We start from the raw sequence: 15,823 nt of genomic DNA, 5'->3' as shown, positions 1-15,823 counted from the left end.
TTCTGGTCACTTATGTTAAATATTACTTTATACAAAATAGAAGTTTAAATAAAATATTATTTTACAAAATCTCACTTTTTAAGCAATTTCATATAAAAAAAAGACAAGGCAAATTTTTTTTCCTGTAACAGGCAAATAAGAAGTAGGTAAAATTTCAAACATTTCTAAACTCAAGCCAATACAGACATTCACAAACTATTTTGCAGGTTTTCTGCTAACCAAATGGCAGGCTGCTCACAGGTGAGTATACAATCGAGCATAGTTATTTGTTTCTTCTGACCCATGTTCAGCAATGTTTGACACAGTAGATCCATGCATGGGAAAGTTAGATGGCTGTGCCTGATACCCTTGAAAGTGCAGGGGTGTAGCTAAGGAGGTGCAAACATTGGCTGTGGCTGTGTGCTTCGGAATCCCTCAACAAGTATTGACATTATGCGCTTGGTGGAGCGGGCATTGCTCTCAATTAAAGCATTAAGGAGTTTCTTTGTTCTGATTGTTGGATTTGGTCTTGAACCCATTCATTCTGTTGCCTCATCATCTGCACCATGAACTGCTGATGCTGAGAAATCACAGTGCATTTCGCAGACTTTCTTCGAGATTGACCTAGACAATATATTTTCCATAAAAAAAGAACAGAAAGTTCAGTTGACGGGACAGGATTTAATAGTAGTAACATAGCTAAAAGTCTTTGGGGAAAAAAAATGTAAGTGTCTCCATCTTCTACATTATGCATATTTTAAATGTTGGGACAAATATGTGCTGCATACAGTATCTAGCCTATGTAACAACTGCTGAATATGATGGACATGTTTTTAATCAAACCAATACATGCCTACAACGAGTTGTATCTTATACTTAAATATATAAGCCTATCAATCATATTTAAATCCAGTTTACGACTTTCCTTGCTTTTGCAAGTTTTGACTTATAACTAAAATAGCATTTACATTAAAATCATGTTACCTTTTGTCCTGGGTGGATCAACATCTGGGGCTGTGGCTGAAAAGCTTTCCTCTTGAGTAACGTTAACAGACGTATCAGCTGATGACGCGTCTTCATCTCTATCCTCATCCATTTCCTCCGGGCGAGCTGGAGAACTCGCATTATTTCCAATGATACTCTCTATGTGACATAAAATAGCAATATATAGAGTGTTTACTGTGACCTACTAGTTAACTAATAGCAGAAAAACAAATACAACCAGCTCAAACATACTTACCATCAATTGCATTTGAGTGTTCTGCCGCACCGTTGTCCCTGTCAAACCCAATGTCCACTCCATTTTCGGATACGTTAGACAAAGGTTGTTGGCCGAGTATGTTATGCATAGTTTCCAAATATGGGAAAGATGAAGGATTTGAACCGCTTGTGTTATTCTGTTTTTTCGCCCAATAGTAGCTACTTTTTAGGATTTTCCAGTGGGTGCGAACTTGTTCAGCCGAATGTATGTAACTTTTCTCCCCCATTCGTTCCGCGACTCTTTTAAATATGTCGCCTTTCCTGTTCTTACGGCCATCAAGGCACTTCATAATATCCATTTCGTTCAGAATTCTTAACATTAACATTGTTTCCCACTCGGACCAAAAATGTGCCTTCTTGCTTGAAGCCATGCTCTCTTGTTTGCTATCAAACGGTTGACCACTGAGTGTATGTGTCCTGTCACAAAATGCGGCGAAAACTATGACCAAACGATGTTAATAGTTAGATTAAGGTGTGTACATGTCTACAATGCACTTCGATAATGCGACTAAAATAGAATACTCCATATGTCTTAATTTGTTTAATTCGAGTATGGCTTTAACCGGATTAAGGTAATTAGAAATCGCTGTTTACATGGTAGTTTCTTAATCAGAGTATAGTTTTATCAGATTAATATCAGAGTATTGTTGTCCATGTAAATGTACTGAATGTCCCTCCAGGAGCAGGATTGGACAACCCTGCTCTAGACAGTCTTCCTGTAAGTACCTACCCATTCAGAAGGTAGTATGGCGGAAGCTGGATATTTTACTTTATAAAGTTTTAAATATGGATATTTTTCCTACAAAACCCCATCGATTTGTTTCAGAAGGCCTTTATTACACATAAAAATCACAAATGACACTTGTAAATAACATTACTTACTACAACTGAATAATATATAATATAGATGTTTCAATCATATGAGGAATTACTTCATTTGTTCATTTATTCTGCCATAAATTACTATCACTAAACATGTTTTGCTGTATCCTCGTGCATTTACACAACTTTAACCAGCAGATGTCCTCAGCGTGCAGAGTTTCGATACATTGACATTTCTCCTAGAATTCTTATTTTCCTCTAGCGGTAATGCGCTGAATGGCACTCAATCTGACAGAAAACAGTACAAGAAGAAGAGCCAGCTCCTGACTATGGCTCTTCTACTCCACACCAGCAAGGCAGCAACACAAAAAAGTTGTTTCCCCTTCTATTACACTAAATATAAAAACAATGGACGGGGAGGAATAAAGCACGCCTATAGTTAACAGTTGTAAATGCAGCAACTAGGCTATAGCGTCTGTATAGTGAGTGTTGTCCTGATCGTTTCTAACATATCTGTGACCATATCTAACAAGCAGCTTCCTGGCTGAATAGAGAAACCAATGAAACTTAATAATACATTTACCTGAACACTGTTGAACAGGCAGGCTCTTTCAGGGAAAGATACGACACAAATGTATTTGTGTATGCTGGAGCAGTTGTAATACTTCAGTGCCAAATCATAATGCAAAACAAGACGCAGCCAGAGCTTTAACTAGACGGAAAAACATCCATACAGCAACATATGGAATCATCCCAAAGCTGACATAATAATAAATGAACACGTAAATAAATGTTAAAGAAAGAAAGAAATGTTGAAGAATATATGAATATATAGGCTACATAAATAAATATACAAAGAAATGTAATATATATATATATTTTTTAATTTCTCAATTTATGTATAATTGTATTTGTATAAAACATTAACTAACAAAATAATGTGATATCATTTTATTGCCATGTCAAGGCTGATAAGGACTTGATTTTGATCTCCTTTAAACAAAATAATGATGGCAAATAAAATAAAAATTAATTAATTTCCCAGGAAAACGGATCAAAATGGGGCAAATGCATTTAAGAGAATTAACATTGACTAAAATATACCCATGTATAAACGGTTAAAACTGCAACGAATCATGTAATTAACAGATGACTAAACCCTCAGAAAAACACATGGATCATTTTCAATGTCAATAGTAAAAATAACTCAATTTAGGTGCAAAAAGTGCGCAATATAATTAGCAGGCATTTCACACACATTCATGCACACACTGTGACAGCCAAAAACGTGTCATTTATTGATACTGGACGATAATCCTGCAACAAAAAGAACAACATTAGTGCGCTTACCTTTGTGTTGCTCTTTTACTTCGGACAGAACATTTAAGGCTGATTTATACTTCTGCGTCGGACCTACGCCGTATCCTCTACGGCGCAATTTACGCATTGGTTTTCATTTATACTTCTGCGTTGTTGTCTGCGTCAATGTGCAAGTCCACGGGCTGATGGTAACCCACAGTATCAAGGCAAAAGCCGAAGAAGAAGCAGCTTGTTTACATTGTCGGAGTATCAGCAGCCATCATGGCATCAGATAGCGGCTTTTCTTGCAGATTGAGTTGTTGTATGTAATACAAATTAAGCATCTCTTGTTGATTAGTAGAGTTAACTAAGAGGCGATCTGGCGCTGGAATGCGTTTTTGAAATTATGCAGAGCTCGTGGCCACTGTTTTCAGTATCGGTAGCTCGTGCAGACGAGCGCTTCAATCGATTGCTGTTGTGGAGACTATTAATTCCGTTGAAATCACAAAACGAAATGCACCCATTGGCCCTCATTTATCAAAAGTGCGTACACCAAATTTCCAGCGTACACCTGGCGTACACTCAAAACCACGGTGACTTTGAGATTTATCAATATGGACGTTGGCGTACGGCACGCTCAAATCCTACGCCAGCTCAGGAGGTGGTGTACGCACGTTTTGAGTTAGTGCGAAAATGCGCAGAAAAACAATTCCTAAAACCACAAAACGCACTGACAAAGATATGCTATATTATGACCCACTGTAAAAAAACAACAACAACATAGTAATTATAAACTTCAGTGTTTATTTTTGTGCAACATGGACTTCAATGTTTGTGACTTTACCAAAGCATTTGATTTGTAGGCATATGTATTCCTCCAGTTGCGAGCCTGTGCGCTTTACCTGACGTTTTAAGCCTTGTTTATACTTTCGCCTGGCTCCGCAGCGCGAGCCTCCGCTGACTGCACGCGCTCCTCCCCAAACGGACGAGGCGTTTATAGGCCCGGCAGCTGCGCACGGACTGGGACTGAAAATAATTCAGACTGATAAAATAATAAAAATGACATTCTTCCCTTTTAAATAATAATAAAATAAATAATAATAATAACGACGATTCTTCTTCTTCTAAATAACAACAAGCGTCATTAATAATAAAAATCATAATAATAATAATAAGAAGAAGAATCTTTACAAATTGTCATGCAATTATTAATGTGAATGAATGGTACTCCACATCACATCATCACTATTGTACACCCCAATACATGTGACGTGATACGAAATTAAATGCTAATTGTTTCAAAACATGTGCTGTAAAATAATGCATTGTGATAGGTAATTTCTCATTCAAACAGCTATTTAAACTGGATTTCCACCGTACAGTGCCGAGACGCGCCTCTTTGTGGCGATCTTTATATCTGACTAGACATGTGCCGGTAAACGGTAATACGATATACCGCAATAATGAACATGCACAATATTGTTATCGTGGTCACTTCAAAATACCGTGAATAATTATTTATTACGAATTATTCAGATTTTTAGAATGAATTTTAAGAATACTTTACCAATCAACCGTTTAAAATGAACAACACCTCAAAGAGGAACGTGCACTGATGTAAATAGACCGTGCATGAGCTGAGCACATGGCGGAACAAGGCGCTGAAGTGCACATTCATTCTTCGACAGCAGAGGGCGCTGACGGAACAGCAGAAGTGCAGCCGTTTCCCCAGTAATCACATAACCTAATACATAATACTTAAAGACTTAAGGCTATTCATTTTAAAACTTGCATTTTATATTTTAATCTGGACTAAATTACATGCCCTAGATATTGTTTGAATATGTTCTGACTGTTGTTCAATCACACACTTTAAAAAGGCTCCAGTATTTAACATTAGTTCCTTCATTAATAAACTGACAATGAAAAATACTTCTAAAGCTTGTATTAATCTTAGTTAAATGTACATTTCAGCATACCTATTGTTCTTTATAATTCTTTTGCACTTTAATCTGTTTTAAATATTTGATTACTTTATACATTTTTGTGTATTGCTTTATTGTATTTAAATGTTTGGTTCTTTTGTTATAAGAAAGTGATTTAACCTGTTGAAGTATGACAACACTTTTTTTGCAACTTATTTCAATATCGTGATAATACCGTATACCGTGATCAAAGCTTCAGCAATTAAGCGCAACATGAAAATTTGATACCGGCACGTGCCTATATCTGACCACTTTTTTTTCACCTACAATAAACAAGAAAACTCATACTTAACTTGATCACTATTGGTCTATATTAAGCAATAAAACATTATTACCTCTGCTGGAGTGAGCTTCTCAACCCCCACACTATTAACAGTACTCGTAATTTGGGTCCATATTTTGTTTTTGTGGGCGCCTTTATTCTCACTCTTTAAACTCCCAAATAAAACAATTTTGTTTTTTTTCCACTTCCCTGGTGGTGATGGTCTCGATCTCCACGTCGGAGAAGTTTCGCTTCTTTGCCGTCTTCCGTGTGTCCATGGCGTAAAATGAGGGTGTGGGGGAGGCGGAGACTTGAATATATAGGGGCGTGTTATTCTAATGACGATCGTTTTTAGCCGCGGCATTTATCAAGGGCAGGTATTGCGTACACCTGGATTTCAGAGGTGCGCACAGCTTCATAAATCAGGCGGTGAGAGGAGTGTAAGCATAATCTTACGCCAACATATACGCCCGTTTCTACGCAAGATTGATAAATGAGGGCCATTGTGATGTGTCCCTGTTCTTGATATACAATCACTGATTAACATCTTTGGTTTTAATGAGAAAATAAATAAACTATACACAGCGGATCTATGTATTTATTCACTAACATAAAGAATCTCTGCACTACAAAATATTGTGTTATATAGCAGATATAAGGATGAAACTATCATCCCATTTCTGGACACACACACTCCTATCGCAGGTTTTTTTTTTTTTTTTTAATTGACCTGAGGGTAGGGTTCTCGCAGACCAATCACAGCGCTTGCGGTCCGTGTAGAATTGACGCGTTGTTACATTTTTGGAGAGGTGCACGTCAGGGTATGTCGTAGGGTACGCGCGTAGCTACGGCGTACACTCGGCGCAGAAGTATAAATTGTCCTTTAGGCTACATCTTTGTGAAGTACATTGAACCTAATGCAGGACAGTTTAAAAGTTGTCCTGATGCGGGACAGGAGTAGTATAGTCCCATATTCAGTTTCGATTTTTTTATTAAATCATTCAATTGTGCTCTGATTTCAGAGTTACAATTATAATTTACAAATGTGTACAAATGTGTACATTAAACACAATTTTTCTGTGATACTTTACTTATTATACATGTGTTTGAAAGTATTAAAATATCATGACTAAACATAAAATAAAAAAAATAAGGCATTTATTTAAAAATAAAAACAGCCCAATTTTTGTCCACCCTCCCAATGCCTTTTTCTCTTGTCCAACATGATCAAAAAAAGCCCAATTGGGCGGGAACCTGCCCAATCTGGCAACACTGTTAGCTACCTTTTTGCAATAAATATTTGGCAAGCATTCACACTTGTTTTACTGTTTTAGTCATAAATTCTTTTTATATTTGCATTAACATTTATTCTACAATAGGGATGAAACGATTACCGGTTTCACGATAAACCACGATAAAATTGTGACAGTTAGTAATATTGTATAAAATTTAATTATCATTAAAACCAAGTGTGATTATCATGATTGTGAAAACTCGCAGTAAATCTTGTCCAGTCAGCGTCAGTCTGGTGCAGGTGCTGCGCGCAAAGCTGTTTTTTTTATGAGAATAAATAGCAGAAGGCAGTGACAGCACTCGGGGGATTGTTCAGACTTCTAAAAGGACCAAATCTGTGGTGTGGTCATATTTTGGCTTTTACAAAAGTCCTGAGGGAAACTTAATCGAAGACGGTCACCCTGTCTGCAAAACATGCCAGAAGAAAGTCACTGTAATAGGGGGGAAACACTTCAAAACTACGAACGCAAGGCAAGTGGACTTTGACCTCAATACCAAAACTACGTCTGGCAAATTATAACGTGAAGCGAACAAACAAATTCAGACAAGACTAGGGTGACATTTAAGGGATAATAATCAGGGCTTGACATTAACAACCGCCATTTGCGGGTGTAACGTTATTTTGGCTGCACACTAGTCCCTCTGGCTGTTGAACTTATTATAATCTTCTCAAAAGCCATCTGTTATAACCGCGTTGCGCATTATAACCACTCACACGTGTTTCTATTGAGTTTATGAATGCTATGTCTCATAATCAGAGGCGTTCAGATTAACCAGAGTTTTGTTCTGAGCGCGCGCCGCTCTCACTCGCTGAAATCTACACTCAAAGCAGAGATAAACGTGCAATGTATGCAGGAGATTCATTCATCATACAGTTGTTGACTGTTTTTGTTCTATTTCAGCAGCGAAAATGGTTTAAAAAAAAACACAGCAGAACCACAGCGCATCTGATATGACTGGCATAACGCTGGCAAATTTAGGGACTGTCTCTAAAGTAACACACAACATTGGTAACGTTACACGTTTCAAACTTCAATAGCATTTGAAGAGAATGACAGACATAAAACTGACTGTAAAGTGATAATTTAGGTGTCAGGTATGATGCACACATTTTGATATTTAATAAAATAAACTGTCAAATCATATGGAAATATGGATATGCATTATTTCACTAGGATACTGTTTGGGCTCTAACACAAAATATGCTAGATTTAAATGCATCATTGCTGAACACTGATGAGAATATTGCTTGAGAATATATTTACAGAGATAATATTAGAGATTATATTTATGACAAATTATTATTATTTATGCATTATGTGTTGCTATTGACGTCGGCCATTAAGGAAGGAAATCCCACAGAATCTAGCTTAAAAAAGTGCATAGAGCTGCTTTAGTTATTTGTTGAATTTCAAATATAAAACTTGTTTTAAGTGTGTGCATCTGTTCTTTTTGAACACTTTCATCTTGTTTGAACAAAACCGTGATAATATTGATAACCGTGATAATTTGGGTCACTATAATCGTGATGTTAAATTTCCATACTGTTTCATCCCTATTCTACAGTTTTACCGCATTTTCAACTAACTTTTATCAGATAAACTAGGCATGTCAAAATATTTTTGATATATAATATTTATATTACTGTTTAAGCATACAGTCTTTTAGCGAAAAATGGTTTGAAGATTGTTGCCATGGTTTAAGATAATTATATAACTATGCATGTAATGTACATAATGTACATCAGTAATGTTTCATAAAATAAAAAAAAATAGAAATGTTCAGATTGCATTGTGTATCGGCACTTGGTTAATTTTTGCATACTTTTATTTCTTTCTGTTTTTATGGTTTCTTGAACTGATTTTATTTATACAAGATGACGAATTGTTCCCTCAAGACTCACTCATTCATATTTATTGAAACGGGATTTGTGTAAGAATTTCTTGAGTGTAAAACATTTGAATAGAATTTCCATTTTTAAGCACTTTGAAAAGACACAATAGAGTGCATACTGTAGAGAAGCCATAGCCCAACACTGCCCTTTATGTGCTTTACTGAGACATAGAAAAAAAAAAGGCTTTTCGGTGCTTGTCAGTGAGCAAAGAGCAAATATCAGGGCTTCAGACTGCAGCTATATGATTGTGTTTTCCAGGCTGTGACCATTTTTTTCTTGGTGATTCACTATTCAAACTAGTTAGTAGCGTTATTAATAGAGTGGCGCAGGTATGACATCACCAAACACAGAAGCGAGCATTTTAGCCCTTCCGGTTCCATCGTCCTGTAGTCAATGGGTTTTTTGAATGGGGTTTTGGTTAAATGTCTGAAATAGGGTCTGTGGTGAACACATAAAATACATCAGTATTACCCCACTCATGATTTTTTTGAAGCTGTTACGTGTCTTGAAAAAGGCGGTTGCTAACAAGTGGCTAAATGTGACTACAGAGTTTGTCGGGGAGATTAAACATTATCACGCCGAACAGGTAAGGATAGTCCACTTTTACAGCCTCATATGCTCATAATTGTGCACTTATAAACGATTCTAACTCAAACATTCTGGGAAAATGTCTTGAGATAAAGTTGTCAGAAGCTTAGTGGTGTTGACGTTGAAGTAGGGCTGCAACTAACGATTATTTTGATAATAGATTAGTTGGCGATTTTTTTTTCTTTCAGGTAATCGATTGATTGGATTAAAAAGCCTTTTTTTATTGACAAAACACACTATTTCATTTCCTGCCCAATGATATCCTTCAAACAAACGTGTCAGCTGAGTTCTATGAAAACATACATAGTGCATATACCTTACAAAAATTAGCCATGGTTTTACAATGAATCAAACAAACGAAAAATAATAATAATAAAACAGGGTTATTGTAATTATTCCATGGTAGCCAAATTAACCATAGTTTCGCTTCAATCCATAGTTTATCTATGGTATTTGTGTGGTTATACTAGGGATGGCTCGATACCACAATTTTGGCTTCGGTACGGTACCACAATCTAATACCGAAGTACCGATATTAAATCGATACCATACAGGGTCTGAATTTTGATGCGGGTATTGCGCATAATTTTACTCACTCTCGCAAGTTTTGGGTTTATGAAGCGGGAAATTACCGCAAATGTTTATTATTAAATTAATCAACAAAGATTATCACATTAATCAGTCATTTGGAAACTTTTTTGTAAGTAATTTCAGCATTACTGCGCGTCTCCATTCTCTCAAAATGAGCAACTTGCTTCTGGCTTCAAAAGACATCATGCATGGACTATAAAAGCCATCTGCGCGCTCAGATTCAACACTTTCGCTACCGTTGCGGGACAGCTGACGGAAATCACTGCCCACGTCTTTTTAAACCTCGCCAATTTGAACATGCAAGCGATTTTATAGCATTTCGTAATACATATGGGATGAGAGCTCTTTGAGAGAGAGCTTTCTTTGCGCTCATGCCAACAACAACACACACACACACACACACACACACACACACACACACACACACACACACACACACACACACACAGGCATAAAGAGCTCAGGCCTAAAGAGCTCGCGCATTCCAAATTAAATTGTTTTTCCTCAGTCAAATACACACAAAATTATGTCAAAAATGTCAATCTTTAGTGAGTAGTCACATAAACAGAGTTGGGTATGTCTTTCGCGGATGTAAATAGTGCAATAGTATGCGTGCAAATATTAGGTCTAAAGTAACGTCACTGGTTGAAAGGAACGCTGGAGATTTCATTATATTTAAACGATACGATCTTATGTATGTGCGTTAATCAGTGTTAAAAGAAAAATGTCTAAATTAGATCGTTAGAATTATGCACTCACCTGTCGATCTCATAATGTCTTACAAGTCAGGAATTAAGTGACAGATGCTTGGCAAGGTTTGATGGTTCTTCAGCAGTTTTATAAGCAAAGTAATTCCAAGTTTCACATCTACTCCTCTCTTTTTTTAATGAGTTTTGTGCGTGTTGAGTGAGATTCAACTGCTGTATTCATCTTGTTCTGTTGCCACATTTGCCGGTTTCACGTCAGTTTGGGTAGCGCGCTGCCACCTAGCGGTGAACTTCGGAACAGCAGCATATACCGAAATGAGCAAAATCATGATATCGTACCGTTTGAAATAAAATATATACCGGTATTTTTTCAGTACCGGTATACCGCGCATCCCTAGGTTATACAAATGGTAATCAATACACAGAGAAAAAACAAAACAAAAAAACATGGTTTTACTATCTAATATAGCCTACATTATGTTAAAAAAAAGTTACTACGCAAAAGGACAGTTTAAAATTATATGAAAGAAAAAAAGCCCCACAAAAAACACCAACTCAGTGTTACCAGATTAGAGGAATGTTCTGCAGGAACACACACACATTCGCTATGGACACAGTAACTGTAACTTAGGGCTGTACGATTAATCAAAAAATAACCGAAACCGACATTCAGAACCTCTAACCGACGTATTTTTTCCATGTCGGTTATTTCGGTTTTCATGTGACTCCGCCCCAGAGCCGGCCCAAGGCATAAGCAAACTAAGCGGCTTGGCCACCAGGGGGCCCCCAAGAGCACATGAAATTACTTTTTGCTGCATGTTATTTTGATGATTGAAATCGCGAAATGGCCTTAAACAATTACTAAATAAACTGCAAAATGTTACGTTTTCTAATATATGCACGGATTGATTCTGACAGCACTGCACAAACTCGCAGCGCCATCGGCCACTATATTCGCTTGTTAGCCAGGGTTCAAAGTCTAAACTGAGAGAAAAATCGGCGCTAAAATGTACTCGTCAGTTGCCCGGTAACCTTTTTATGAATGGATGGATTTGAGAATGTGATATGGTTTAGTGTGAATATCTTGTCTGACGTGCTGCATGTTTTGGACGGAGTATACAGCATAGCTTCCAGTTTCCCAGTAAATGTTTTTCTGCAAACTGCTATATCGTCCCCTTGGAATTATAAAGTGTAGCCTAAATTTTGGAAGTTTATATTTAGAAAATAAAAATGTTCTTTCTACACATTCGAATGGAATGCAACAAATTTTATTTTATTTCCGGCAAAATAAAAGCTCTGTTTAATGTTTGAAAGAAATCAAAATGTCTTGTTTTTAAAAGAAATCTCTTCTGCTCACCAAGGCTGCATTTATTTGCTCAAAAATACAGCAAAAATATGAATTATTATAATGGAAAACAGCTGTTTTCTATGTGATTATATAGTACACTCTAAAAAAATAGGTGATTTATAGCACTAAAAGTGGTTCTTGGCTCGTAATCATAGGAAAAACTCTTATTGGTGCTATATAAGTGCTATATAGCACCAATATTGGTGCTTCAGTGGTTCTTCACTGGTTCTTTGGCTGAGGTGCTATAGAGCACTGCTACCATACAGAACATGTTAAGATATGGTTCTATATAGCAGCAAAAGTGGTTCCCCATGATTACGACAAAGAACCACTTTTAGTGCCATATAGCACAATTTTTTTTGTGTGTAAAGTGTGATTTATTCCTGTGATCAAAGTTGAATTTATCATCATTACTCCAGTCTTCAGTGCCACATGATCCTTCAGAAATCATTCTAATATGATGATTTGATGCTCAACAAACATGTATGATTATCAGTGTTGAAAACAGTTGTGTACAATGTTTTTAGGATTTTTTAAAAAGCTTTCTATTTCAGAGAAATGCTGTTCTTTTGAACCTTCTATTCATCAAAGAATCCTGAGGAAAAGTGAGCATATTCAGCATAAGAGACTACTTTAAAAAATGTAAACATCCCAGTCTGAACTGTAGTACTTTAAGACTTACTGTACGGCTTTGAATATTAACGCCTGACCACTCTTGTGGGTTTGCTACTACAATTAAAAACCGTATAGTGGTAAAAACATGACAGCCAGACATGATGTAAGCAACACAGCAACAACTACTAACATTGATATTGGGTGTGTGAATTGTCAAGAACTGACAATAGTCAATCGTATTGGTGGCACAGAGGGGCCCCCAAATAAAATTCTGCTTAGGGCCCCATAAGGGCTTGGGCCGGCCCTGCTCCGCCCCGTCAGTCACATCAAGTGCAGTTTGAAGGCACACAGAGAGATGCAGGAGCGGTTATCTGTGTTTATAGATACCCAGAATCACTATAGTAACTGCATGTTTTACACAGTTTATACAGGTCAGTTATTTGCTGTTCTTATAGCCTACGCGCTGACACACACACACACACACACAGACACAGACGGCACGCGCAAGCCCCGAAGCCGCTTTCACTTTCGTGCTCATAAAGTTTGTCAAGTAAATGCGTTTAAAGGCTTACCAGTTTCAACATTTAAAGCGATTGTGAACTATTCAAAAACAACAATACGGAAAACTTCTCCGTTCAGTGCTCAGCTTTTTTCAGTGACACAGAGCCGAGCCGTGTCGCGTCTCTGAAAACGCGCGCGCCCTGAGGCGAGTTTCGACCATCAGATGTGTATTATGTTGAACTAATGCCTGATATATTTTGACAAACGAACACTCAGACAGAAGCTGTGACTAAAGTAAAGTCACTAAAGTAGCTTAGAAACTCAACCGTTATAGGCATACATTTTAATACCTTTGAAGTAAGTACAAACCACAGCTTCATAATGAATAGATACAGTAAGAGTAATTCACACACACAATCACTCTCTCATTAATGCATTCAAATAAATTTAATGTAGGCCTACAGTGTTAATTTATCTGTATCTGATGTACAACAAACAGAAATCTGCTCCATAGACAATAACTGCTGAAAGTTTCCTTCAAGTATTTTAAAATCACAATGCACTTTTTCATTAGAAAAAAAAATTCCACCTTTAATAGTAGAAAATATTTACAGTACAAACCTTATCAGTGAACTTACTCAAAAACCTTATGAGGGCAAAAAAAAGAAAAGAAAAGAAAAAGCAAAATAATCATTCATTAATCGTAATCGAGGTCAAATGTTCAATCGAGGTTTTTATTTTTGGTCAAATCGTTACAGCCCTACTGTAACTGTCATTTCTTTATCCTGTAAAAACGTCTTAGCCTGGTCCTACCAGACTCTCGTACATTTCATTTGTACTGGGAGTCTGGCCACCCTCCATTGACAAGCTTTAACTTCCTTGAAGGCGGGTACTCTCTTGAAGTTTAAAACTATTGGATCTGCCCAGAGCCAGTTATCTCAAACTAGCGCACGACATCAATGTCATCGTTCTCAGCCACTCCCTCTGTTCGCTGATTGGACTGGTTCAAATTTGACCGGAGAAAAACAGAGAATATACCGCAATCCCAGATGGAGTACTGAAGGAAAATTAAAATTGAGCGGAAGTACATAGGAGGGCGGAGCCAGGCTAGAAACGTCTTACATTTATATTCAATTACACACTGTTATCCCTTTACAGTTACTACTCTTGTAAAATACGTGAATTAAATGTTGACTGTTAAACCTAAATTTAGCATCCAACAGCAGATATTTCAGCTAAATTGATGTTTTTGCGCTGACAATTAGTCTGCCTCTCTAGTGCGTTCTGTCTGTTTGACGTGCGCGCCTGCCCCGGTGCTCGTTCAGTGAAGTTTGAAGCTTAATGTCGGACTGATGAGCTTTCATGCAAAATGGAAATACTTTCATAAATTAGTAACATTTACAGATAAGGATATAACCACTATTCTCTACATAGATCAGTGGATATAACCAGTAAAATAAAAATTTTACGCTGAGGACGCACACGCATCTGTCAAAGCTCATGACGAATGCATTATCTTGAATCTTAAAGAGCACCTATCATGGCATTTAAAATGTTCCAAATATTGTTTTAGAAGTCCCCAACAACAGTTTTGCATGCATGCAATGACAAAAAAGACTTTAGTTTTCTTATAATATGCATTTATTTTTACCTGTTTTGACAGCGATTCTCAAATGATTCCTTTAGTGATTCACTTTTCAAAACCCCGCCTTTACGACGCTAATCTGCGGTGATTGGTCCGATGACCCAGTCAGTTGTGATTGGTTTAGTCTGTGCAGATATTTTCGGAAACGGAACGCCCATCAAAGTCTTATAGTGACAGTAATTTGTTAATATGTGTCAGGAGTTATGAATATGAAAACCGCGTCGGTACTGTTTGATTGTAATATGAGCCTCAGCTGATCTCATTCATAAAAAAACTCCTCTATTCTCCTCACGAAGACTCGCGACAAATCAACATCCCTCAGGGCTTTTAGTTCAAAAGTGTGCAGATGAGGAGACATATTGATAGATTCTCATATGTCTGTGTCAAATTTCTAAACAGAGGAGTATTTTTTATTCAATACTTCCTCAAAATGCGCAGATATAGCCTAATCATGAGCGATTGAGTCTCTTACGTGTTGTTTTCAATTCATACTGGCAGCCGGAGGGCGCTCTGTGCACATGTGGTCCATATATGGTACAGACAGACGAAGAAGAACCATGTGTCATAATAGAAGTCCATAATAAAAGCTTCCTGAGATCGCGAAACATACATTTGACGACTAATAAACACACAATCGCGACGATGTATGGTTTGTCTTCAAGCCACTTAGTCTTCAAATGCTCATCCTTGGGCAGATGAAAAAAGTTTGCTTTTGAGTCGCACTTCAGAACACAGGGTCTCGTCGCCATGATGTTTTCTAGTTTTCACTGTTGTCTTGGAGCGCAATAAGTGGGCGTATCGTATTCAAATAACTTGACAAGTTGACGTCATCTAGTCAGAGAAAAAGCTTCGGTCTTCTAACGATTCTTAAAAATGACTCCGAGTCGACTCTTACTTTTGAAAGAAAATAACTATATATACGGTGCATTGTCATATTTCAAGCTATCACAGGATGTTTTTGTTCACTTAGATCTATGTTACACACTACATGAAAGGTAAATTTCAAAATTCCATGATAGGTGCTCTTTAAAATA

At 37.1% G+C, this 15,823-nt stretch overlaps 1 pseudogene across 1 annotated transcript; it reads right to left on the bottom strand.

Annotated features, from left to right (window-relative positions):
• Positions 1 to 234: 234 nt before the first annotated feature.
• LOC307128031 lies at positions 235 to 1,610 on the bottom strand (annotated as a pseudogene). Its single transcript has 3 exons — positions 1,220 to 1,610; positions 964 to 1,122; positions 235 to 603 (listed from the first exon to the last, which is right to left on the bottom strand). The product of its transcript is annotated as an uncharacterized misc_RNA (transcript).
• Between the last annotated feature and the right edge of the window lie 14,213 nt (positions 1,611 to 15,823).

This window comes from Gobio gobio (genome assembly GCF_949357685.1).
Source record: "Gobio gobio genome assembly, chromosome: 6".
In the NCBI taxonomy this organism is placed as follows: Eukaryota; Metazoa; Chordata; class Actinopteri; order Cypriniformes; family Gobionidae; genus Gobio; species Gobio gobio.
Note: the sequence above shows the minus strand (reverse complement) of the source record. Positions and strands in the feature narration are given on the sequence as shown.